Source organism: Falco biarmicus, chromosome 2, assembly GCF_023638135.1.
Source record: "Falco biarmicus isolate bFalBia1 chromosome 2, bFalBia1.pri, whole genome shotgun sequence".
NCBI classification, from domain to species: Eukaryota; Metazoa; Chordata; class Aves; order Falconiformes; family Falconidae; genus Falco; species Falco biarmicus.
Genome location: NC_079289.1, coordinates 32,257,007 through 32,284,948, shown reverse-complemented (window position 1 = coordinate 32,284,948; position 27,942 = coordinate 32,257,007). Strand labels below are relative to the sequence as shown.

The 27,942-nt window shown below is 47.3% G+C and overlaps 1 pseudogene; it reads right to left on the bottom strand.

Annotated features, from left to right (window-relative positions):
• Positions 1-114: 114 nt before the first annotated feature.
• Positions 115-27,942, bottom strand: LOC130144316 (uncharacterized; annotated as a pseudogene).

The following is a 27,942-nucleotide window of genomic DNA, read 5'->3' as shown; positions in this document are numbered from 1 at the left end:
GATAAATTATCTTCTGTGGCTTAAATGGTCTCTTTGCTTGCGATTTTGTTAGGGGGAAGAAACCACAACTGCAACAAGAACTTACTTTAACTGGTTGGTTTTTACTAAGAGAAAACTTGGGAACTGGTGGCAGAAAGCACAAGTATTACTGTATTTGATAGCTGTTTGTGGCACCTGGTTCTTCACAGACTCACCTACCTGTAGTTTCTCATTACCACATACTGTTCTCTTGGCCCGTGGTATTGTAGAAACATGTCATCCAGAGGCTTGTGGTTTGTACCCTCTAATGTCAGCATGAAGCTTCCTTTCATCCTCTGGCTCCGACAATGTCATTTGAATGAGCTAACCTAGGGAAAAATGCTCCTGTCTCTTGGAATTCAGCTTCTGTCTGACTGGTATGGGGCAGCGATGTGACTATTGCTTCCTAGGTGCTTGGAGCCTCCTTAAAGAGGTTTGGTCCTTTGGATTGCATCTCTCCTAAATGAAGCCAATGCCAAAGCAGCTGCCCAGGCATTCATACTTCTTGTATGACAGTGATGCCCACAGCTCAGCTTATGCTGTGCCAGGTGTTTTCCAAGCAAAACCAATAGTCTTGTTATCTCAAGTCGGGGTTCTTCTCCTGGTGTGGAAGAGCCAATCCACACACCAGCTGAGATACTTGTTTGTTGTCTGTGCAGAGATGGGTGTTAGGTGGTAATCCGCAAAGCTAGCACACCTCTTAACACATGGCAAAATTTTATAGGCTTTGAACAATCAATTACAGTTATGTTTAGTCGCACTTAATTCTTGTTGGTTCTTACAAGTCTCCATTTAAAGGTACAGTGTTCTTTTTTTCACCACTCATTCTGTGGGGAGGGGGCTTTGCTGGTAGGGGGCTCTCTTTTAATCGAGGATGGATCTTACAGTATGCTGATTAGGATAGTTCACACACAGTTCCAGTAATTTTCTGTTCAGTCTCATTAACCATTTGGTTCTCCTTGAGGTTATCTTGTGCCCCAGCCCGACATATTTATGGTCTCTGTGCCTTCTCTCAAAGCCGTGTTTTGTTAACTGTAAGGATTTAATGAACGTCCTCTGTTTTTCACATTTTCTTGTTTTTCACTATAGATATTTACTTTTTTGGTTTTCCCTCTCTCTCTCTCTCTTAAAAATAGTTCTTGTATCAGTCCCTTCCTTAAATTGTGCATGTTTGGTATTGACAAAGTGGTATGGGTAGGAAAAGGGGAAAAACTGTTGCTGAGGTGGATCATGTGGTGACTGCAGGTAGATCCAGCCCTGTGTCCACAAATGCTTTCTCCTACCCTCCTATGTTTTTAGCCTCGCTGAACCCTAAACCCAAGCCAACACTGTGAAGTGAATCATATCTTTAATATAAAGACCTCTGAATAGAACAACAACAAAAAAAGAATGAGGTGGCCCCTTTTGGTGGTGGCCAGCCATGCCGCTAAGCCATGGGAATTCCCATCTACCACCAACTGGAACCCTGAAACCCAACAGGTACCTCATCTTCCCTCTCCTGGATTACCTCTGGTCCCTGTACGCAAGCTGTCATTTGTCACCCCCTCTCGACCCGTGTCTCTGGCAGCCAAAGCAGGGTGCAGGTTTGTAGGAAGGAAGCCATCTCCTTCAAAGTCCTGCACATTCCACATGTAACCCCACGACCATGCTGTGATACAGCAAGTGCTTCTGCTTGGCGTTAGGACTTGATGTACAGGAGGACAGGCATTGTGAGCTTGGACAAGGGAGCTCTGTGTGCAACACAGAGTGACTGTTACTGCCTTTATGAAGGAGAAGTTGACCTGAAATGCTGATGTAACTGCTTGCAGTGAGTATTAATGTCTTCATTTCAGTATTTCAGGCAGGCAGCAGAAACCAGAGGAGTGATATCACCGAGAGAGGGGTTGCCAAAGGTATTGCAGCGCTCTGTATTTTGGACAGCAGGCTCCCCAGCTGAACCTTTTTGGATTGGAGGAAGAGCTCCTCTTCACTCTCTGGCCACTCAAGGAGGTGACTTGTCTCTGGGTCTTTCAACAGCGAAGAGAGGCTCTGCAAGGTGAAGGGCGTTAACGTTGAACGCCCTGAAGGGAGGCAGGGTAGCAGAGCAGAGCACACCTTGTCACCCAACCTTCCATGCTCACCTGTGTAGCGTGTCCAGGCTGCCCTTCCCCTCCATGCCTGTGAGGTGCCCTAACCCTACAGCTCCCCTGTGCAGGTGATCTGGTGCCCGTACAAGAGGGCTGAGAAGCCAAAGTCGTGCTCTGGCCTCCTTCGGTGGGAGTGGGCTGCCCAGAAGTTGTGGGGCAGGGAAGATGTAGCGATGGGTCCTAGAAGAAGTGTGAATTTGGAGGATGGGAGAGCAGGTGCCAGTGCTTTATGGTTCTGTATACCGACGTTGGATTGTTGCCACCTTTCTGAATAGCTACCTCAGATGTCTCTTTCCGTTAGTAATACATCTGTGGCCACGTGTAGAATATTGCTCTGAGGACTGTCAAGATTTGGTTCGTGCCTGCACTGAGGAAGACCACGGGAATCCTTCACCCTGAGGCCACAGCTCCCCACCAAGCACAAGCTCCTGGTGCTGTGTGACCTGCGTTTCAGAGCTGACCACTCGTGTTTGCATCCAGCAAAGGACAGGGATGCACACCAGTGGGCTGGGACGGTTGCACCAGCACTGAGCAGGGCTGAGCCCTGGCCAGCACATCATTTCCATCTCCAGGGAAGGGTCAGAGGTGGGGAGCCTGAGTGACAGCAAATACCAAAAGAGTTTGGCATTCCTCTCCCCAGATGCTCGTTTCACATTAAGTGAAATGCTGTTTAGATAAAATCAGGAGCTTTGTGTTGGTATTGACATTTAATATAAATGTTTTGAAAAGAAATAGTGTTTCAAAATGAATTTGTGAGACTTGCAGTTCTTACCTTCAGCGACAGCATTTCAATCTTATCTAAATGCTTTCCTGAAAGGGAATTTCATTAAGATTCACACAGGCAGGAAATTTGCTTTTGAATGAAATGGTGATTTTTCCACCTGAAAATTTGTGACCGGTCCCATGCAGCAGCCCCAAGCTTATCTCCACTGGGTGGTTTCCCTGCTGCTGTTGCTCTCCGAGGAGCTGGCAGGCAGGAGCTGGCCAGGCAGGGCTACCACAGCAAGTGCTCACCTTGAGCCAGGACCCATGTTGAAATAGGTGTGATCGCTGCCATCAAAGTCGATTTGATCCTGAGCCGGGACTGTAATGGTGATGTGGCTGTTCAGTTTCACGGTGATGGAGTGGAAAGAAGGACTGCGAGTGTGGTGGCTGAAGTCATACCACTTCCAGTGCTTTGGGCTGACCCCTGCCTGGCCCAAGCAGATCCCGGTGCAGGCGTCCAGGGTGGTCCTGGGGACAAATTCAAAGCTGGATGAATCCAGAGCCAACAACTTTCTGGTCCCAAATGCCATCCTTTGCCTGCAGTTGGACCAAACTTCTTTTCTATCCAAGAGTCACTGCTGAGACCTGATGCATCAAGTCAGGGACTGGGTTTTGGTAGTAGTTTTTGTCATACACTAAAAGCACCCTACAGAAATTAGCTGGCTCCCAGCAGAGCAATGAGTCCCTGAAGGGTAGAGAAAATCCTCTGGTGCAGCGTGTGCTCTGTGTGTGTGAGTCTCCCTCTTCCTGTTGCACATCTGTATCTTCAAAAATTCCCTGGACACGGCAAATTATTTTGCTCTGGCAACCTTTATGCGAAAAACAGGTCCTCTATGCATGCATATGTGGTCGTGCATGTGGCTGGGTAGGGGAAATGGACTTGCCAAACTACAGAGAGAAACACAGCGTGTGGGGGAAAGCAACCCGTATTTATGGCATACAAATGCACATTGATACTCCTTATCTCATGACAGCCTGGGTAGGTGGCTCAGGGCACTGGAGCATCCCCCCAGCCGTGGTAGGTGGACAGTTTTTGTCATTCGCGGCATGTTTACGTTGAGTTTTTCCCGCCTAAGCGTGAAGAAGGTGATTCTCACCGGGCTGCGAGAACAGCTTGGCCTGCCCCAGTGTTACCTTGTGCTGCAATGGGGAAAAGTAGGGGAAAAAGAAATCTTTACAGCTATGATGTGCTACAGCTCTGGCCGTGGACAAGCCTGAAACTGGTCCATACACAGAACAGACAACCTACCCACAGGCTGTTGGTGTTCTGCTTTCGTCTTTTTCTTAAATGTCAATGGTCACCTAGCATTGCCCTGAATTTACAAGTGCTGGGAGAGGCTGGCAGGGTCGTAGCAGCCTGCCCCAGCTCGGTGGCAAGCCAGCAGCTGGTGCTTGGCTAATGCTGATGGGGACCGTGTGGTCCAGGGTGGTCAGGAGAGACCTGCGGTGGGGTCAGTGATGGTTTAGTGCTGCCAGGGGTTGCCTCGGTGCCGGGCTGTAAAAACCTGGCTGCTGCGTGACGGATGAAAGGCCAACATGTCTGCAGGCAAATGGTAGGACTGCAGGAGTGTGATGGAAGCATGATTGCAAAAGCTATTTTAAAATGATTTGTAATAGCCAGGTAGACATTTAAGATGTCCATTAATTAGTCTCAGCACAGGGAAGAGTTGTAAAATTGAAACGGGATGTACTGATCCCCCCAGATACTACCTTTCTGAAGGCAAACCGGAGACTGGGGGTGGGGTGTTGAAAATTAGTATTTGATGGCTCAGACACCAGCAGTTTCTACTAAAGCCATTGGCCACCTCATATTACAACCCAGACTGCAAGAAATTGTTCACCTAAGTAATTATTTAGTGAGGAACACTCACTGCATATGAGAAACAAACCAGAAGCAATGTTGATCTCAAGCTAACCGACTCTGGCTATTGCGGCTTCTCCTCGCCTGCAGCTGATAAGCCCACATCTTTCCAGCGCGGCCACCTGGGGCTCCATGGGAAGCTGGTAAAGTAGATGTACCCTGATCCCTGCACTGTAATGGGGTCAAAACACCTCAATGGCCATGAGGCCAACCTTGGCCAAGATCCATCCTCACACCAGGGTCTGTGGACAGATGTCACTGGCAATTGAGACGGGACAATCCCCAAGTGCCCTTGTGCCATGCACAGTGCCCGCACCTGGCACCTTGGTGCACAACACAAGAAGACACATGACTCTGGTGGACTGCAGCACAGCCCTCCCACCTTTTCATGCACTTTCACGTAGAAAATATAAAACTGGAAAAAAAAAATGAAGATGTTTTCAACGTGCCTTAAAGCCCTGGGGTGCCATGGGGGCAGGTTGGGGGCAGGTTGGGGACAAGCTGGCACCTGGTGTCACCTCTGGGCTTGCACTTACCACAGGTGGCCATCAGGGTGGAAGCAGACCCCGTGGCCATGGCTCCTGAAGGCAGCTCTGATCCCTGGATACCTGCTGTCCTCCGGGATGCAATAGGTGAAGAGGGCTTCCTTGGTGAATGTGGTGAGAATGGCCATGCTGCCCGACAGGTAGTTCAGAAACAGTTAAGGAAAGACGAGCCCACAAAAACCCCACAGAAAGGATGCTTTGGAAGAAAACTGTTGTGGGACAGTGTCTGGGGGGGAAGTGACCTAAGTCTCCACCACCTTTCAGACACCCAACCCCAAGGCAACCAGCTCTGCAGAGCTCATTTCCTCACAAGAGCAGCACAAGTTGCGTAGCCAGCCCAGGAGGCTGAGGTGGGTTGCCCCAAGGGAGGAGGTTCACGGTGGCCCGCCTTGAGGCAGGGCGTTCCTGTGGCTGTCCCCCCAGCAAGTGCTGTTGCTGCTGGATGCTAAACCTGACCACTTCCATGCAGGAACAGGAGAAAAAATGTCTGTCCATTAGATAATGTCATCTTACAGGCTCAGGAGAACAGCAGTGCTGCAGGAGCAAAGGCGAGGTCGTGAGAGGCAGGTAGGGGTGTGGGGCAGGTGCCGAGGGGAAGCCTGCCTGCACACCGGGATGGGGATGCTCTGCCCCAGGCCTTCCTCCCCCCACGCTGATACCAACCCCGAGCATTGCCAGGCCATCACACTCTGCTTTCCACCTAGCCTTGGGTTTTTTGTTTGTTTGATTACTTTTTAATTAAATCCTTTTAAATAACTGAGGAAAACTCATCCTTCACTTCTGTGTTTTTGCATTTCATGTACAAAGCTCAGCTCTTCTTATTTTATGTTATTAGCTGCTCTCTGATGATATAATTTGCCAAGGGCCCTCTTTCCATTAGAGACACAAATTTATCCTGCAATACACTGACAAGTGAAATAGAAACATTTCTTTGCTAAGGGCTTAGCTCCCAGCATTACAAGGGAGTTGGGTTTAATGCTTTCTAATAAGAATAAGCAGCATTACTGCCTGCTTCTGCGGGAAGAACGGAGAGCAGCTAGGAGAGGGGGGAAGAGGGGACATCTTGTGTTCCCTTCCAACATCGTCATTAAAAGCAGCAGTTAGCTCTCATGTGCAGAAAGGGGCTGTGCTTGGGTTTTGTTTGTCGCAGGGACCTGGGGGACCCATCCACAAGGGCTCCCAGGTGGAGGCACCTGTGAAGTGGCTGACTCCAGTTTTAACTGTGGCACCAATTCATAACCTGGAGATGCACATTTTGGCTCTGCAGAATAGTTAAGAATTACTTTCTGGTGGTAAGGCATGGAGTGGAACAAAAAAGCAACAAACTGACGATTTTGTTCCTGCTTTTATTTTTCAGGCTTTTTATGAGGCTAAAAAGACAGACGGTCCCAGACAGGAGGATTTGCTACCCCTGTATTTCAGGAGGGGAGAGCAGTATAATGCACTTCTATGTCGAAAATAAAAAAGCCAACAAAATCATTGATCGTGTGATAAATCACAGGTAATTTTCTTGCACTCCTGTGGAAACCGCAATGCTGTCTGGTTTGGGAAGGGAGAGGAGAGGAGAGGAGAGGCAGGGAAGGGAAGAGAGGAGTGATGCTGCAGGGGGCTGAGCTGGCAGGGGGGTACCATCCAGCCCCTGTCTCTGCTTGCCCTCCCAGTGTCACTGGGGCTGAGACAAAATGCCCTGGGGAGCTGCTTCTTGTGGCAGCAAGGGTGGAGGGAACACCCCATCGCTTGCTGGACATGGTGGTGATGTCCCTCCTGATGAATGAAAGGCTGCCTGGACCCTGTAAAGCTTTTGCCTGTGGTGTTAAATTGTTGGAATGGGGCTTGGCCTGGGACCAGGAGCACTCATCTACTGGGGGTCAGTCTTTTCTGCCAAGTGACAAGCAATAGGACAGGAGGAAACAGCCTCAAGCTGTGCCGGGGGGGGTTGGATAGGATGTTAGGAAAAATTTCTTCACTGAAAGGATTGTCAAGCATTGGAACAGGCTGCCGGGGGAGGTGGTGGAGTGACCATCCCCGGAGGTGTTTAAAGAACATGTAGATGTGATGCTTAGGGACATGGTTTAGTGGTGGACTTGGCAGTCCTGGGTAATGGTTGGACCTAATGATCTCAGAGGTCTTTTCCAACCTAAATAATTCTATGATTCTATGTTTCCTAGCTGAGGATCCTGGATCTGACCCCACTAGACAGTTAGGATAGGGCAGCCTGGTTTGGAAAGTAAAAGAGATGAATGAAAGTGTGGAAATGAGTAGAGCAGAGTCCGAGGCTTCAGTATGGGTGGGGATCACTGACTTGAGGAAAGGAGATCACTGACGTGGGGGGATCACAGCCTTCAAACTGCATAGGATACTCCATAAGTAAAACCCTTTGTACACACACCATCCCAGTAGAACCCCAGGGACGTCAGGTTCAGCTTTCCACCTCAGCCATGAACACCTGATTAAGTCCATCTTGAAACAGGCACAAGTTGGTATGTCCCATCAACTTAGTGCACCCACTGATAATCATTTAAACATTTTGCTGAATCAGAATCTTCTCCATATCTCATAGGAGATACCTAAATGACTTTGACCAGAGCTGCAAAACTCTCACGGGGTATGAGCAGACCCAACACAATGCAGCTTTCTACAAACCGTGCCTGAAAAGCCACAAGAAGAGATCCAACAGGCTATACCCACCTGTATACAACAGGTGCAACAAAATCACTGCCCGGCTCCAGTATGTCTTCTGGAAGTGCTGATGTCAGCTGATGCCTTTTGAAAGGGGCAGTTTTCAGTCTGACAGTGGATTTGTTTTGTTTGGAAGGTCTGAGTGAGATTCTGGTCCCTTAAAAATTTTTAGAAGGTTGTTGTTGAGGGGAAGGTGATGCAGCTTTGTTTCTCCAAGCCTTGCATTATGGATTATTTGGAAAAGAGGGGGGATGGAGGGAGGGAGGGAGGCACTGAGGAGTTTTTCTGTCTTTTGCTTTGTTTGAGGAGAAATAAGTGGAAAGGGAAAATCTTACCTAACGAGGATGGGGTAGGGTCTGTGATGCTGCAGGGTGGCTTTCCTAAGAAATGTAAGGGATCTCCTTGCTTAAAACAATGAAACATCAAGCCCACGAGCAGCTGAGAATTACTTATACCAAAGGATACTAGACATGAACTACCAAGTCTCTTCCATTGCATCTCCTACTCCTCTCAACCAGAGGACAAATAGCTTGGAGATCACAGGCCTTGTTCTATGTTTTGGGTAACTATGAACGTCCCCGGCCACTCATAATTAAGATTATGGCACCTTTTACTACTCAAAGGACTGCATTCTCTGCTGCTTCTCTAGGTGCACTGAAGCTACCATGTGCTTCTGGCTCCAGGTCAAGACCAGCAATAACAACAACTCACTAGCAAACGTACATACAGGCAAGAAATTACAGGCACTGCTGAAGTATTTCCCTGTAGTTCTCAAAGCCTCCTTCATCCAACCTAAAATCAAAACCAGGGAAGGTAAAACTAAGACCAAGTTGTTGGCCAATGACACTACCCACTCAATCTAAGGGAAATCAAGTACCATGGGTTGTTATATCAGGATTCACCTGAAGCAGTGCAGATGCCTGTATATGAGATTGTCACCATCGATGGCTTTTGTAGACAAAGAGGAGATATGGGAGATCCATCTCATTGCAGGTCTGATGAATCGTGCAGTAGAAATGCCTGTTTCCCTGCCCTTGGGTCAAGGAGAGCTGCAGGTGATGGGGAAAAGCATGGCTATGCACTTGCATAGGGAGGGTGACCAGCCCTTGGTCCTGTGAGGGTCCTGTGAGGGTGGTGAGACACTGGCACAGGTTGCCCAGAGAAGCTGTGGATGCCCCATCCCTGGCAGTGTTCAAGGCCAGGCTGGATGGGGCTTTGAGCAACCTGGTGTGGTGGAAGGTGTCCCTGCCCGTGGCCGGGTGTTGGAACTGGATGATATTTAAGGTCCCTTCCAACCCAAACCATTCTATGATTCTATGGTAGTTGCTCAAAAGCAGTTTAAGTCTGTTTTAACTTTAAGGCCTCTTTTTCTCTCTGTGGTATTTATGGTAGCCATCCTGACGCCTTCTACTGTGAGCAGTCTTGTCACCCAAAGCCACCCCATCTTGCCCCAGGTTGCTTTCTAGGTGGGTTTTCCTTTTCCATCAGCCAGCTGTGGACCAGGGCTGGCTGGCAGCACAAACCCTGGTGCCACCAGGTCTGAGGAATGGCACCTGTACATTTTTACTGCATACTCTGGTTTTATTTGCTTGCATTGTGAGTTTGCACTGGCCTGGCTATGTGGGCTGCTGCCACTGCTGCTTGTACAAAATTTGTGCTCTGTCTACAATCCACATCTGACTTTCTGGTTGTGAGAAGAGGTATTATTTATTACACATTCCTTCCCAAAACCTCCCATTGATAGAAGAAGGAAAAGAGCCTCCAGCTCTGACTTGAATGAAATGGGAAATTTGAGTGCGAAAAATGGGAAAATGAATGGGAAAACCAGCAACCGAAGGGACTAATTTTCTACTCCCTACCACTACAGCAGGGCTGTGCAAATGTGTGCACCAAGCTGGTGTAGTTCATCAGTAGTGGGCTGGCACTGGGCACACCGCACAGCCATTCCAGCCCCAAACCTTACCCTTAAACAAGCAAGAGGTGAAGGCACAGCCCCTGGTTTCAGTCCCTGGAGTGGGCATCGGCATGGCCAGCCTTGGAAAGGCTGGGATGGAAATGGAGATTTCTGCCTTTGTGTTTAAGGTGGCTGAGTGTCATCCCCAGTCAGAGGAGGAGGGAGTTGATGGCTGCAGTATCAGTGGGTCTGCCACTGGCCTTTTCTTGAATTTCTGTTTTGCTTTGTGGATCTGTTTTTTTCACTTTTTTTTTTTTTTTTTTTTTTTTTTCACATGCAGGCAAGTTTTTTTGCCAGGAGACACAAGTCTTCCCACAGTTGAAGATATACTTCGTGCCTGAGTCACTGCTCTTTTCTCATCAAAGGGGTCCTGGTTTTCTGATGGTCAAGCTTAAGTCTCTTAAAGGGGAGGGCCTCTGCCCTTTGGAGCAATTTTTGCTCCATTATCAGAGAAGAGAGACTATCTTTCTTTCTCCCTTTACAGCTGCAGGAGCATCAAACTGCCTCCACAGAGCATTTCCCTGGAAGCCACATGCCTTTTCTGAAAGGCATCTCACCAGAGAGCTGGCAAATCCTGCACTGCCTGGCTCAAAAGGCTGTGATAAGAAATTACTGGGGTCACGGAGAAAACATACTTTGTGCAACCCTGTGGCTCTGAGGTGGACCACTGGACCCTCCAGTGAAGCTGTTCATTTTCTCTCCTCTTTTTTCCCTGGGTGAATTAATTTCATGCCCGCCTTTGGTGCTGGAGTGATGCTTGCCTGACTCCTTTTGGCTACAAATAGCAGCGGCAACTCTCCAGCCTCCTCCCCCAAACAAGGATGCCCCCAGCAGAAAGAAGTGCCCCTTGTTGTTGCCCCCTGCTGCTGACCCCTCCCTGGGTACTGCTGCAAGCTGCTGCTTCCCAGGAAAAAAACAGCACTGATAAAGTGCTTGTCATTCGTAATTTCTGGTTTCTTTTGCTAACTGACCAGCTGGGTCTCACCTTGCCCAGCCAGAGGGCAGTTGCTGTCCCACCATCTTCATACTCTCCTCCCATGGACAGAGGTTTCTTGTCTGATGCTGGCCTTGGATGACTTGGGCAATCTCGACAGGCTCCCATATGGCTTTTTGCAAGGAAGATTTGCCATCTCACAACTTTGTGTGCAGAGGTTTTCTCAGGGAAAGGCCTTGCCATTCGTTGCTTCCCCTCTGCCTCCTCTCCTGGGCCCCCAGGACTTCTGCACATCTCTTTGTGTCTGGGCCCAGCTTCAGCAGGAGAAAGGGCCACTATAACCCTATCCATCTTCCACCGGTGGAGGGGGCAGACGCACATCCCAGCAAGCGGGATCATCCACTCTAGTCCGTGCAAAGGGAGAAGTACACATGCTGGTTGGGCACAATGCCATCCATTCCCAGGAACACAAACTGATCTCCAACGACACCGCAAGAGCTTAGGAAACCGCATTTCTTCCCTCTCCTTAGGACCTGGCACTTCAAATTTGAGAGGGAAAGCTGCTAAATCAGCCTAAACATTGTCCCATGCTTTCAAAATATTCATAAATAATCTCAAAATAGCAGTGAGCAGGAAGAGGAGAAGTTTGCTGCTGATATTCAGCGTGGTCAAGGCAAAGGGCTGACTATGAAGAGTTGCAGAAAGACCCTCATGGCACTGAATAAAAGGGTAATAAAATCACAAATGAAATCTCATGTAGATAAATGTAAAGTGATGTGCATGGGAAAAGACAATCCTAGCTTTACACACAAAATGATGGGCTCTGAGTTGGCTATTTCCACTTGGGAGTGAAATTTTCAGGTTATAACAGATAGCTCTATGCAAATGTCAGCTCAACACTCAGTAGCAATCAAAAAAGCAAACAGAAAGCTAGGAATTATTAGGAAAGGAGGAGAGAGCAAAACAGAGGAAATCATTATGCTGCTGTATAAATCTGTGGGTTCCCATCTCTTGAATACTATTGTGCAGTCCTGATTCACCAATCTCAAATATGATACAGAAGAAATAGAAAAGTTACAGAGGAAGGCAATTGAGGGTGATCAAAGGCATAAAAGGGCCTCCATTCAGGGAATGACTGAATAGATTAAGACTTTTTATCTTGGAAGAAAAAATGACTGAAGAAGAAATATGACCGAGTTTCGTGACGGGAAGAGTGACACGACTGGGGAACAGCTGTTCACATTATTCAGTGCTGTTCAAAGGAAGAGAGTGATCATCAAAGAAAACTATCAAGTGACAAGTTCAAAATAAACAAAAGAGATTTTTTAGCTGTGGCACTCCTTGCCGTAGGGTACAGTGGATGTTTGAAATTTTCATTGGTTCAACAGGGTGTGAACTAATCGATGGAAGAAGAATCCATCATGGGCTATTAAATGCAGGGACAGTGTCTACAGTTCAAGAGGTTCCTGAGTCACAGACCACTAGGGGAGTGGAGAGTATTCTTGGAAGTATAAACAAATGTTTGATCTATTTTTGTATTGCTTCCTGAGCATCTGTTCGTTGCCCATCTTGTCCAGGGCAGGATGCTGGGCCAGGTGTATTTTGGGGGCTAACCCTTAGCAGTCATCCCCATGTCCTGCACCTCACACCAGGCCATGCCTCCCACTGAGAAAAGCAGCTTAAATGTAGCCCGAGGCGTCTGGTGCTGCTGCCTGTCACCGTTTCCCATGAAGCCCCCTGCATCGAAGAGGTGGAGCTGCTGGGTGGCTTTCCAGCCTGAACACACCAGGCGTGATTTTCAGCTTCAAAACTCTTCCACCAAGACCCACAAGCAGGTGCCTCCCCTCTTCCTTTAGCTCCCAAAGCAAAAGCCTCTGTAGGCCACCCACTTCAGAGCATGGACCCCTTCTCATGGTATACCCTTGCTGTGGAAGGGGAAGCCATGATGTTTGTGGCTGCTGAAGCAGACCTTAGTGATGGAGGGAAAGCACCAAGCCAGCTGAGTGCTGGCTATGCCTGATGGGCACACTGACATAAAGCAAAAGGCATGCACTGCAGAAACCTGGCTCAGCATCATCTCCTCCCATCACTGAGTCTGGGACCTGAGGAAACCTGTCCAGTCCACCTTCTCCTGCACAGATAAGTCTCCTCTACAGATCCTCAGCTGGAGGCCAAGTCTTTCTTGAAACACAGCTGATAACCAAGGGATGCACCTTGTGCTCCTTGTGGACCTCTGATGTGCACCTCACCGTGCAGTGGAAACATGACCTGGTGGTGGCTGTCTCAGAACAAGGATGTTTGAATGCGGCCAGCTCACCTTCCCACAGCCTAGCCTGGATCATCTTGGGGTTTATTGCCCCAAGGCACCACTGAAAGAGAATGCATGGTTATGAATGATGGAAGAGCATAAAAAAGAAAATGTGCAGCAGTGGCTTGAATGGTCAGTCCAAATCTGAGTGATTCACTCAAGATTTCCCCCAGTAAATTAAAAACAAACACTTGGATACTCTGCTGACACAATATGTAAGTGCCTCTTCTGGCTGAAAAGTCGCCACCTTAATTCCAGGGACATTTGTTCCTGTGCACTTTTCCAAGGCTGCCTTAAAAGCCATGCCTTGACTGTTTACTGGCTGACGGACACAAACTAGGAGCCTTGCTTTACACCTCCTTCCTAGCTAGAAATGAGAATGAGGGATAGTGCCTATTACAAGGTAATCACACCCCGGGGGAAATTCCTGAGCTCAGTTATCTCTGCTCCCCAGATCAAGGTAATCTCCTTGCACTTGGCTAGCCATTGGCAAAGCTTGTCTAGCCAGGCTGGCTTGTCACTCTCAGCATTTAGGAGCCTGCCCTATTTCTGGAGGCTGCTACATCTTCCAAGCAGCTTTGCATCGACATTGCACACTTGATAATGTGGAGGTGAGGCTTATTTTCTGAAAATCTACCTTTTTCACCTATAAGGCCTAATTTAAAGTAAATGTAAGGCCGTATTCTATTCTTATTTACATGTGTGCTATTTTGCAGCAGCTCTGAAGGAGTAACAATGATATATTTTAAAACAGGAGGACAATCAGACTTCTGTTGAGTTGATTGATCTGCAGGAGAGGAAGCACAAAAAGGTTTATTACACACACTGAAGCAAATACTCTGACAGTGACTGTTAGGGGAAAAAAATCCCCACCCACATTTCTTGCCCCTAGATTTCCATTTGGAAGGAGTCCCTGCTGTGTTTGGCTCTGTAGGATAAGGAGGAAGATGAGAGTCTTGAACGTAGAGTGTGAACTGCAAGTGGGCAAGGGTGGGAAACCCCAGCTCTTGGCTGCAACCTGGGGAGACCAGGTGGCTTTCTCCCTCTCCCTCTCCCTCTCCCTCTCCCTCTCCCTCTCCCTCTTCCTCTTCCTCTGCCTCTGCCTCTGCCTCTGCCTCTGCCTTCACCTTTGCCTCCACTTCCTCTTCCTCTTATTCCTCTTCCTTCTCTTCCTCTCCTGTTGCAGGTGCTTCTCTCACCTACTCCTCCTCTTCCTTGGGGCTCCTCACCCGTCACTGGTGGGGGGTCCTGCCGCACCCAGGTTGCCCCCTGGCACCACAGCTGAGCCAGCAAGCCAGGGCAACCCCCAGCCCGGTTCCCAGCACAGGGTCTGGCCCCATCCTGCCGGTGCTGGAGGGAGCTTTTAGCCACCGAAAGGCAGAGCTCTGGCACCCCACAGCCATACGCCACGTGCATGGGCTGCCAGCGCAGCATCGCTGGCACAGGCTCCTCTCTCCTGCGATGGCCTTATTTTAATATATTTGCACTGAATAATACATATTTCTGGTGAAGAAAGGCGGGTATCTCTGTGCAGGGGGAACTTGGCAGCTCTGAATACTGAGCAGCCATTTCCTCAAAGCAGTAGGATTCAACCTGGTAATCAACCCTATTAGCATTAAAAGGAACTGTCTAAATGTCAAGCCATGTTCAATAAATAAGCACTAACACATTTAGAAATGGCTTAGAAAGGGGAATTAAATTTTTTGCTGCTAATTGTGATTCTTATTTTAGATTTCCTGCCAACTCTAGCTCTTCCATTCAATTGAGACGATCATTTGGTGCCAAAATGAAGGAAATGAGATGGCCTGAAAGTTGAGGGTGGGCAAAGCTGTTCATACATCACAGAGTATGATGGGGACCTCAGCCCCTTTCACAAGCCCCTGGAAGCAACATAAGGATGGGATCAGCACACCTTTCGGTCAGGTACCTTCCAGCCTCCCGTTACAGTGGTGCCCAGATCCTCTGATACCACTTGATCCCACTGGAGTGGCGAAAAGCCAGGAGACAAAGGAGAGGAGGGCAGGCTCCTGCCAGCTGAAGGCATGCAGCCCAGGAGGCAGGTGAGCAGAAGCAGGGAGCACAGCTTGCTGGAGGCATGTTTTATAAGCGGTGCCGGTTTTAACAACCCTGCTCCTCTGGACCCAGGCACCTCCAGCGCTGCCTGCGTGGAAGTGGCTCACCGATGTCTGGTGCTTTGATGCAATAATGACATGTAACTGATACTGATGGCAAAGGCTAATCCACTCTGCCCCATAATGTCCCCAGTCAATCATGCAATATTCTGTTATTGGAAAAACTCATTTTTGCCCCTCTGATAGTAATCAGTGTATGCCCTGAAGCACAAGGCTTGATAGCCTGTGTAATTTGCAGCCTAGCTTAAGTGTAACTGCAGATGTTAATCCTATTTATATAAATGCCTGACAAGCAAAAGTAGGGATGGAGGTACGAGCTGCAGGGCAGGCAAAGGCATAGAGCTGGATTTCCAGGAATTCTCCTGCAGATTTCAAGCTGCCACACCCCAGTGATGGGAGACTGAGAGGTTTGGGGTGGGCAAGGGGAGATAGCATAGGCAGCGTCTCTGCAGTTGTGCCCTTCCTTTTGCCTGGTATCTATCCTGGAGCAGACCTCACCATGGAGCATGCCTCCTGCTCTGGGCAACCACTTTCTACCTAACAAATGTGTGTCTAAGCTTGTTGTGAAAATAAAAAACTAAAAAAAGAAAAGAAAAAAGAAAAAAAGCAAGATTTTCTTCTTTCCGCCTCTGATTCCTGAGTGCAGAAATCCAGACAGAAGAAGAAGAAGAAGAGAGGAGTTGCCTTCTCTGCAATATTTTGTCATCAGACTTTCAATGGACAACCAGGAGCGTTGCCTTGCTGAGCCTACCTCCCCTGCTCTCTGGAATCAGCTGCATTTTGCCTTGCAGTTTTCATTTTGCAAATTTGCTGATTTTCTTCTCCTCTAAGTTTTGCTTCTAATTTCTATCCACCTCCTCTTTCAACATCTCACTCTCTGTTTTCCCACACACCCCACCCCGCCCTGCCTCTCTCCTAATCCCTATTCTTGTTTTCCTCTCCTCCCTGGGGTTTGTACTTCTTAGTTTTTCGTTCATATCCCCACAGTTGTTGGTATTTTTTCCTTCTCTAATCTTGTATTTCTTGCCCTTTCTCTCAGATTTCTAGTTTTTCTTCTTTTACCTCCTTTCCCAACTTTTTTTCTCCAAACCACATCTTTATTGCCTCCTGGTCTCTGACACCCCATGTCCCACCCAGCTGAGATGGGGCAGAAACCTGTCAAAACTGAGGAGAAAGACCATGGGAGGAAGAGGGATGTGACCCTTCAGTTTAAGGCTGGAACTCCCATGCATCCACTTGGCCCTTCCCTAGAGACTGACTCTGATGTTCTGACAAAAATGTTCCCATTCATGTTTGTCTCCTTGTTTTTATTATGGCCCTAGATCACTTGTCCCCGATGAACACCAAATAGTGCTTATCTCTGATCCACAGTGGCAAAAGGAGAAGTTCAAATGCTTTGGTCATTCTTATGAACAAAATGTTTTTCGGTTTAGCCTGGCATTTTCAAAGGATGGCAGATGGGCACCTAGAAAACTCAGGATTTATCTCACCGTGGCTGTGATCATTCCCAGTATCGCACTGTACCTTGCTCACACAGTCCTGCCTGGTTATTCTCCTTTCTGTCCTCAGCTGCTGCCTCTTCCTGGGTTTCGGCTGGCTCCTTGCTCTCTCCAGCCTTGTAGTACCCCTCCACATGCCTGGAGAGCATGTCCGTGGCTGGAGAGAAGAGCAGGACTTCTCTCAGCATGGGGACACAGTGCTGAAGCTGCTCCTGCACCATGGCAGCCTGCGGTGGGTGCCAGGAGGGGGGACTGTGTGCCCCTGCTGCAGCCAGCCTGGGCGGAGGAGAATGTGGGCCAGCTGAGCATGACTTGCTGCTCCAAATACCTTTCCCGGGACTTTTGAGGAGGGTGTCCCACAGGCCAGGAGACTTGGGTGAGCTGAACCAAGGCCCAAGGTCATGCCACTAAGTGCTTGAATTAGGAGCCTAATATTGTCAACAGCAAGAAACAGGCACCTCCAGCAAGAGATTTGGAGGAGTAGGCACCTAGCGCCGGGGGGATGAGACAGGGACACAGCTCTTTAGTTAGCCTTTCCTAAAAGGGCACAAAAAAGCATCTCCTCACCTTGCCAGGGTGCAATGAGGCCTAAACACATTAAATAACATATTCTGGGTGAAATGTGCTCTGTAGCGATGCTAAATTTTTCTGCTCAGCTGCTCAGTACTGAAAATACCCTCTGAACTGGTTGTGCAGGATTGAACTGTGGGAGGAAGGGTTATGTACTGAGAGGCACCGAACCTGCTCCCGTCACAGGTGGATACTCAAAACACACTTGCAGTGGTGATGGGTACTTGTGCCTGCTCACTCCATCTATTTCACCAAGGAGGGGGAAGAAGGGAGGTCACTGCTTTGTAACTGCAGGAAAGCCTCAGTTTCTAAGAATTCACACCTTTGAGTGAAATCTAACCCAAGTCTCTTAGGCCACATGGAAGAGAAAGACTTAATGCCAGCAAGCCTGGACTTTGCAGGAGCTGTGACCTGCTGATGACCATGGTCCCATTGGGACAGGAGGGATCCAGCTGCCCAGCAGTATTTCCAGCCATGGATTTCCCTGGCTTTGCTGCCCTCCCAGCAGCCCTGCAACACCCAGCACCTGCACCCTGACGTGTTACTGCTGGCACCATCCCTTGTCCTGCAGGATCAATGAAACAGCAGCATTTCCCTGGTCTTATTCCAGGTTTAGCTAACCTAAACCAAACACCAAAAATCCCTCAAACCCAAAGCAAGGAAATCTGAACTTCACAACCATTTAATTAAGGATAATACCCCTGGAAACATAGTTATAGACTACAATGTATTTGTTGTGCTTTGTTTGCCTCCTGTTCATCTCTAGGGATGTCTCCCACTTGGGCAAGAAACATCAGACAGGCTAAAACCACATGTTTGTGGGTGCTTTACCTCACCAACACATCTTCTCTGCCTGGTTACATTGCGTCTTGTTTACTTTTTAGAGCAAGGCTGCGACAGCTTGGCCCTGTCACACATTTCCATAGCTGCAGGAGCCCCGACTGTGGCCAGGGCTCTCCCCGCTTGCTGTGGTTCCAGCTGCAGGGTCTAAGGACAGCAGTAAGGGTGGGCCGGCAGGGACTGGTAATATCTTTAATTCTACCTATTAATATAGATGGAAAAGAGAAGACGAGCATTTGGGCACATTTGCTGCTTTCTTTCAGACCTGAGAAATAGTTGGTACAGCCAAGAACACATTTTCCACCCCAACTGTATACTACAATTGATCTAATAAAAATGTATTTCATTTGCCTACAAAAATCACTCTTTTGGGCACTTTACAGCCATAAAGCATGCTGTTTTCTATTCCTGGGCTCCTTTAAAAAGCCAAGTCTTGCTGCTTATATTAGTGAACACACCAGACACATGGTACAGCCAAGTGAGCACTGCTGTAGGAGTCTTCACATTACAGTTTTCTAGGCTTGATCCTCCAAGCACTTAAATTGATTTTACACTCATGGTACTCCTGGGACACCCAGGCAGCTGCTTCAGGTTTTCACCAGTTTAAGTAAGATTAGGATCAGGCCCAAGAGCTTTACGCCTTGCAGCAGCCTGCGTACTGCAGGCGCTCTTACCTTGGTGAGCTCATGTCTGTGTTTCCAGGGGACAAAGAGCAGGACTGGGACCCACAACTGGGATGCATGCAAAACTGATGGTTAACTGTGGGAACCGGCAAGCAAACTCACATTAAACCAGGCAAAACTGATTTAGGATCTGGTTGTGATGCACATGCCAGAAAGTAGCATTTGGTCCTTTTGGCATCCCTGAGAGCATGAACAGAGGATGGTTTGGTCAAAAAAGGTGTATTAAAAGCAGAACCTTAATGCTGCTCACCTTGGTCTGTGGGCTTAAGGCTGCTCCTGCTGCCCATGGCCTCTGAGCTCTTCTTCTCTCTCCTATTACTGAAACAGCCTAAACATCATGTTTTAGTTATAAAGTGAGTTTAGTGGGTGGAAGGGTGGGAGGGGAAGGGGGATTAAATTTACTGCTTCAGTGACTACAGATCTGAAATAAATCTCCGATTCAATGATAGATCAATAACACCAAGATTGGGTTTAAATTATTAATAAACTATGAGAAACGAGGATAATTATTCTATGAGTCACAGCTCTCTAATGCACTGCACATTTTTTCCCAAGACATCTGCATTGAAGCACGACCTGCCTATCTTTTGGCAGAAAGCTGTAGCCAAGAAGTTAATGCTTTCTGTTTTGCTAGCTAAGCATTTCATAAACCCTCGTGGGGCTGAGACAGCCTAGTGATAACGTTGTGCTTCTCTCACAGAGAAACCCTTAGGTCAGGATCCCCTAAAACATTTAGGTGTCTAATGTGCCCCTGGAAATCAATGTGATTGATTTGAATCACATTTGTGAATGGGTCAGAAGGCCCTCAGATGTCCTTCTGAACCTGGATGGCTGGAGATCAAGGAGTTGTGTGAGAGGAGATGCTGGCCTTGGAAAGTGGCCTTGAGTGGTTGCAGAGGCCCATTGTCTTGGTGGCAACAAGTAGGGACAACCTCAGGACTGTGGGAGGCAGGGAGGGGAGGAAAGGCTTTTGCACGTTGCTGGTAGACTGCAGTAACAGCACCACAGAAATGCTCGTGAACTTCAAGTGGAGTTCACTTCACTCCCCCTTTTCAAGCAAAAAAGAAGTGCCCGTCAATCTGAGGAGGCCCATTAAAATCAAGAAGATGAAAACTAGAATATTCCTCCATTCTGGGTTGCAACCATCTCTGTTGGGTGAGACAGCCCACACTGACTCATTATGGGCTAGAGATGCTGAGCACCTCTGGGTATCCTCCCACCTCAGTGGGTGTCACCCTCAGCTCCAGCATCATGGCTTAGGGTGGTGGTGGAGAGCAAAACTGACTTCAAGCAAAACCAGCTCACCACTGCTCTTTGACGGAGGGGGCTGGGGTTGTAGGGGCTCAGAGCACTCTTGATGATGCTCATCAGCTGCTGGGCTATCAGGCAAGGTGTTCAGCATTGCCTTGGCTTACCAGAAGAGTACCTTGCTTAACAGGAGAGGAACAGAACTCAGGATATTGGTAATGGAAGGCATTTATCCTTGTCAAGGTACTTCAACCAAATCAAAATCTCTGCCAAACAAAGCTTACCTTGTAATTTATTTTTTTTTTATTTCAGTAGACGATGCAAAAAAGCCACTTTTTTAAAAAAAATAACAACCATACAATTCTGAGTACTTGGGATGTTAGGCAGGATTGCTTTAAATGAACTTACCATCCCCCCGGCACCAGGGACTTGTGTGAACAGCTCCACTCCATCTGTGTTATCTTATCCTCCGTGTCACGCCTTCTGCTGTGGCAGGAAGGAGGATAGCCATCTACATGCTGTCTGCAAAGAGGTGACACTGGGTGGGTTGCTCCTCGGTGGTTCATGGCCAGCGGGGAAGAGAGCTGTGGGGTTTAGGAGCAGGCAAGCTTTTCCCAGCAGTTTCCAGTGATTCTTGGCTGCGTTATTTTGGACAGTGAACACCAGTCACCTTAAATGAATCCTGCCTCAGAAGATGTGAACGTTAGGTCTCTGCAGTGTGTGGAGGGAACAGACGCACTGGCAAAGCTGAGTATGGCAGAGAAGAGAGGGGTGACTGCCAACACCCCAAAATGGGCAAGGAGTATTGATAGCAGCTGTGCGCAGTCCTCTATGGACTTACTGCTTTCCTTGCCTCTAGTACACTGGATGAAACAAGGTTGTATCAGTCCTAAAATCTCTCTCCCGCTTATCTCAGCTTACACAGTTCTGCAAATGGCATTAGGTGACCCCGACTCTGCCGGGTGATTCAGCATCACTCCGCGCCCCACACAGGCTGGGGCTCTGCTGGAACGCCCCTCTTCTACTACAGCACATCCAGCAGCAACTGGGGCTTTCCATACCCCCTCCCACTCTCTCCTTTCACCTGAAGTTATCTGGCAGGGTATGAAATCATTCTGAGCCTACGACACGGAGCTATCAAGGTGTCCAGCTGCTACTGTCTGTGTAATGCAGGTGAAATTTTTTGATCATCCCTGTGATACACAATTTAAAGATGCCTGTGGCCTTGACAAATGAAAAAAAAGAACTTATCACCAAACATGGGGGAAAAAAAATGGTGCCAAACAAACTGTGATTGGGGCCTGATTTGATCTGATTCAAGCGAAGGAGTGAAGAGTTTTTGATTTTTTTCTTTTTTATCTGCATCAGTAATTCAACAAGGCCCTTACACATCACTGCTTTTTTATTAGTTACCTACAAATTTTAAAGGATTCTGGGCACAGTGCACACAAATTAATGCATCTAGGGATGAAAACTTTCAAGGAATAGGGGGAGCAGTGATGCTGTGGTGTTTTCATCATGTGTTTGCTCTCCCAGCTCTGCTGAGGTAGCCAAACGCCATCATTTCTGCCTTATGCATGAGGAGCAGAGCCCAGGAAAGGGCCATGTGCAGGTTAACTGGGACAGGTATCAAACGCAAATTTCATGGGGACCCCAGTTCTGGGACTCAGGGGTGGGCAGGTGACGGGCTGCTCCATGGGTCAGGCTGAAGTTTGCTCGAGGATGAGATGTTCTCAGGTTGAGCAACCTGCCTGCCTGTGATGGGTCTGGGTGCAGCCCCAGCAATGTACAGGCAGCTGGCTGCATGCACCCCACATGCACCCCAAATCACGGCCGGTCCCTTAAGGACAGCTCAGGCCAGCCCTGCAAGATGCTGCTGCTGCTGGGTCCCCTTCAGCTCCTGGAGCAGCAGGTCCACACCTCGTGGGAAGGCACAGACTTCTCAGATGGGTTGGGAATCTCATTTTTGTTACGTCTGGGTAGTGCCTTTCTGTTAGCCTGGAAACCGTAAGGCCGATTTCCCTTGATATCACAACAGAGGCTTTACCTCAGACCATAACATTTTCATAATTTGGGGAAGAAATAGAGCTTCTTTTGGGCTGCAAGTTATGAATTTATAAACCTATAACGAAAAAAACACCTTGCTGCATGTTCACGTAGCAATACAACAGACTTCCCTTAGACAGCTGCTTATATCCATTTCCCTTGGTGCCAAGCACATGTGGTAGCATCTTTAAGGAGAAAAGCCGGAACATCCTTCAGATATTCATATAAGGAATGTTATCAATGGGACTGAGTGACATTTAAAGTACATTGCAGAAGAATTTGGTCTTTATTTGTCTCTTGAACGAGCGCCTCTACCCAATTTCTCTTCTCTCCCCTTCCCTCTGCCTGCAAGGAAGATTAGATATGTCTAATATTTATATCAAACAGCTGAAAGGGGTGAGTTACATCCCCAGCCAATGTAAATCCATGTTGCTGTAGCAGCATCAGTGGTGTGAAGGGTGGTATTACACTGATTTACTGTGGCTGGGGAATCAGACTTCCCTTTCCTCCCCTGCTGGAAGAGCAGCCTGCAAAATAAAAATCACACATTGCAGCCACTTGGAGAGATGCTGCATGGGATTTATCAGTCCAACAAATAAGAAAAAAAAATTAAAAAACCCCTCTGCAGAAGCTGACAGGGTTCCTTTTAATACAGCAAATGTTGAGGGGTCCAAAGACAACAACTTGGACAGACATAACTTCCAGTTTATTAATAGCAGGGGCACTGCAGCAGCTGCCAGGCTGTGGATGTCTCAGGCATATTGTAAATCTCCAGTTGTTCGGTGTTCCTGCTGCTTGCCCGCATACGGCATGAATACAACGTAACGTGACTGAATTATATAGAAAAAATGTTACCAATTACTCTCCTTACTTGGATTCCTTCGGCTTAGAGCCAGTGGGCTGAACTGACGGGGAATCTGTCGCTGGTGCTGGAGAGGAAAGAAAAAGCTTTCTTAAAAAAAAACCAAACCCAACAAAAAAAATCCTCTTTTTGTGAAGAACAGTGGGGTTTTTTTCTTGCCTTAAGATTTCTTGCCATTTCATTATTTTGTATTTCAGATAAAACCTTCCCACCTTAACGAGGAACATTTTTCCCCATCGGTTTTAATGGTATAATAAATTGCGTGAGAGCAAAGGAAAAGCTCCCAAAACTGAGCTGTAAAAGAAGTTGCTGGAGACCGAGGGCAAGCTTTGGAGAAGAAGAGACAAGAATTACAAGCTAATTTACTTTGCTTTTCCATTCAGGTTTTATCTGTAAGTAGCTCGGGTCTGCTTATTTTACTGACTCTTTGGGAGAGCGTATTCCCACGGGTGTTTCACCTCCCCACTCGAGGCGTGCAGCTCCGCAGGGGCAACGGGGCAGGGGACCAGGGCTACCCCTCTGTGGGAAGGACATGGTGCTACAGGCATGGGGAGGAGACTGGTAATTTTGGCCTGAACACCTCGTACAAGCAAATGAAGTGTCCTGAGGGATTTGCTGTCAAAGCAGCACCTTTCTCCTCCAGGTTTGCATTATTTCAGCGGCCACAGGCTGCACGTTTCCCCCTGCATGCAGAGTGCAGCAGACCTGGGGTCTGTTACCACCCCACCTACCGGGTTGATTATACCTCTCAGCTCAGCAAAAATCCTCTATGAAATAAACCAGCGCTTATGCAACCTACCTCGGTGCCTACATCCCAAGCAGTGTTATTTCTAAAAAATCAGAGAGGACAAGAGGGAGACATTTGGGGCAGGTGTATGCAGAAGATGGTGGGAGAGAGGAGAGACACCCACGGGCAGGCAGAGGTCTGGGGAAAGAGGGTGGACATAGAGGCATTTGGGGAGGGCAGTAGGGTGGCAGAGTAGGTTGTGAAAAAACAATGTAGAAGAGTAAGAGACCTGGGAAAAAAAAGAGGCATGGATGTGACAGGGAGCCAGAAAAAGCATTGAAATGAAGGGTGTTACTCAGATTACATAAGCCACTCTTATGAAAGTCAAAAAACAATGAAAAGAGACTGAAGAAGGCCAAAGAAGCCTCTGAATCACTGTAGTGTACAAATTCTTGAAGACGTATTAACTGTTCACTGTAGGTTCCTAATGAGGCATTCCCATATTTGAGTCTGCCTGGTAAATCTATTTGTGTCCAAGTACTAGCCTGCTACTGAAACAGGCTGAAAGGAACTTCATCTTTCATCTGAATTTTAAATTGTGATGTGGAAATTCAACAAGTGACTGCCTGGGATAGCACTGAGAGAGGTTTCTGCATGCACTTACTTCCAGTCACTTGTGGCTGTTTCAGATCCTCAGCCTCTTGATGGGGCAGATTTGTCTTCAAGGATACAGCTCACACATATACCTGCTAAGAATACTTGATTTCCACATGGAAAGCTCTTCAAAAACAAACATTACATGTACAAACAGTTGATCTTTCTCATTCTTGGGAGCTGGCAAATTTGTGTTGAGAAAAATGCAAAAACGAGCAGAAAACACTTCTGTTGGCCAGCCCCCAGGGAGGACAAATGCATGAATTCTCTAGGAAATAGGTAACCCTTTACTTCAAAGATTAGCCTGTCTCTTTCGTGCTGGCTGTGCATTTTTGGCTATGCCAAGGCAGGCTATCCTAGGGGCTCTCCTATAACAGGTGGAATGCATGTTCATAGCGTGTTCAAGGAAGAAATATGTAAAAAGTCCAAACTTTCCTTTAAAAACCCAATTTAAACTTAGGACAAGGACAAGTTGTCCCACTTGGACCCCAGTTTGGTATCCAGTCTCTGTTGCAGAAAGCCACACTCTCTCTGTGCAGGGAACCTGTTGCTGTTCCCCATGGCTTTGTGAGCAAGACTAGTCCGCTTAACATAATCTCGTATTCTCTGTTTATTGAAGGTTTCTTCAGAAGTTGTGTACTTCTTTTCCAACCTTTTCGCATTTTTCCTTGCGAGAGCAGAGCTGGAATCTGGTGACCCAGTACCAGGGAGAAATATTTTCGGTTGGGGCTGGTAGTGCCAGACCCTGACAGCTTGCGTCCATTAAACTTATCTGCAATGCATTAAGGAGATGAGAATCTTCAGCAACAGGCAAAGTCAATTCATCATTCTGGTAACAAAGAAAGAAAGAAAAGAGAGATCCCATTAGTCATTTAGTCCTGACGGGCATATTGATTGATGTAGTTAAAATGTTCACACTAAGATAACCTTATTAGATTGAAAATCACTTTCTTTTCAGGAGGATCTACTAGGCTCCAATTCAACAAAGCACTTAAAGAAATACCTGATATTAAGGGCATCCCCAAGTCCCATTGGTGGGATTTTCTTAAATAGGATCCACCTAACACTGAAATGCCAAAGCTTAAGGTAGCTAAAAAGGATAGCATAATGCCTATCTAGGTTCAGATATGCCCAAACCAAATACCTTGCGTTATGCAATGGTACCCTCATCCCCACTAAGGCTGTACTAAAGATTGCATCGGTGATTTAATTATTAACCTAGTTTGCTTTGGCTGTAAAATGCAGTACAGCTGAAACTTACTGTATGCAGACTGGAACAGAGTGCACTTTATATTCATTACTAGTACTCAGACAAATTATTTTGGACATTTTATGCTACATGCTGATGAAGAAAAAAATAAAAATGTACAGTGGAATCTATTGAATCTGTTTAATTGGACCTGCTGGTGGTCATCCGACCATGCCAATTAAATAAAGACAAACAAAAGCATCTCTCAAAGGACTTGCAGTGAATAAACTCAGGATAAATACTGCATGATTTTTGTTATTGCATTATTCTGTATAGTTGTGTGTCTGAAACACAAGCTAGCCATAAAAAGCTACTTGCCCTCCTGTTTACAATATCTGGTTAATTGTATCTGCATCTTCCCTTCATGCACTCAGCCTGTTTAATGTCAAAAGAGAAAGGAGGGAAAAATAACAAGGTTAGTGTGGCAGAACTAGTGCTTTGCAACCTCCTTTTCTCCTGCCTGTCCCTCACTGCCAGTTCCTGTTGGAAATGATGTTCCTATGCTCTGCCTGACTGCAGAGATGGCTGTTTCCAGGTGTTTTACTGATGCAGGGGGCCCAAAACATTTGGGCACCTGTGGCTCACCTCCAGGCTATGTAACCTGCTGTCCACATGGGCAGAGTGGTCTGTGGGCACTGCAGATGTGCAGGGACCACGCAGTGGGACGTGCTCCTCACCCCTCAGCTGGGCTTCCCTGGTGGGACAGTTTCTGAGAACAGAGTAAGCAAATGCCAAGCAGGAATGTCACAGCACCATCCATGGTGAAGGTGCTGACTAGACAGGGTCACAGCCCGCACTGTTTCTGTGGGACTCTGGCAATGGTCAACTGTTATGTGTCCTTGCGTACTAAAGAGCATAGGCCTGAGACATGGTGGTTAGAGCATTTTAATCTATATGGCTGACCTAGTCCGGTTTCTTAATACAAGTGCCTGACAGGATGGACTCAGATGCTACGGAGAAGCACATGTATAGGGTATCAATACTGCTCCCTTTGTCAACTTATACACCTCACTGAAAGAAATCACTGAGCTGGTCTGGCAAAAGCCATACTGTCCAGCTCTGTTGATTCACATTAAGGACTATCTTTAATTCTCCTCTTATACTTCTCTCAGGATAATTTTTTTTCAGTTCTCTGAAACTTTCCTTCTGATCCAGGACTTGTAAAAACCAATACCAACAAACCAGCGAGACCCCAAAAGTTTCTCTTTTACTACTGCTTTGCCTGGGTTACTTGTCTACACCTGATTTTAAAGCACCTAGCTTTACAAGTGGCAGTCTAACACTGCATCCTTCATTGCTGGGACAGAAAGTATCTCATTATTATGTAATCTAATTACATTGCTTGATTTTCATCGCCTTAGAGAACCATCTTTGGAAAAGTTTGTGATTTAGCCTTTCATGAACGATTCTGTAATTTCTCTTATAACAGATTGTTAAGATTCCTTTGTTTCTTCATCATACTTTAAAGCATCTCTGATGTCACTAACCCTACTGATCATTGTACTGCTGTCCTTTTGCTTCCTGTGTCAAGTTTTCATGGTCACAGACCTACAGAACAAGCCAGGCTGGCAGATGCCACTGGAGGTTGCCAGGGTCCAGGCCCCTCCCCAAAGCAAGTCAACTAGATCAAGGGCCTTGGGGTTTTGTCTAGTCAAGTTTCAAATGCCTCCAAAGACTGAGATCCTACAGCCTTTCTGACTCCAGTATTTAACTACTCGCATGCTGAAAATATTTTTTGCTAATATTTAATTGGGATTTCCCGTATTCCAGTGTGTGTCTGCTGCCCCTTATACAACCACAGTGCAGTACTGAGAAGAGCTGGTTGTCTTCTCACCCTCTCATTTGGCATCTATTGGCAGTGATGGGATGTACCTGAGCATTTTCTCCTCCAGGCTGAACAGTTTCAGCTCTCTCAGCTTTCTTTTATGCATATAGGCTCCAGCCTTTACATGTCTTGGTGACCCTTTGCTCCAATATGGAGCAGTCTCTTGTACTGGGGAGCCCCAAAATGGACACAACATTCCAAACGTACCTCATCAGTGCCAAGCAGAAGGTAATAACCATGCCCCTCCACCTGGGGTTTGGAAGTCAAGTCCCACCCAGCTGTTTTGGTTGCTGCTTCCTTCAACTCACAGTCACCTTCATCTCCCCACTTTAATGCCTTGTAATTGCCATTTCCCTTGGATGGCAATGTATGGATCTGGGCAAGCTCAGCAACTGCTCTGGGGCAAGCCAATGCCAT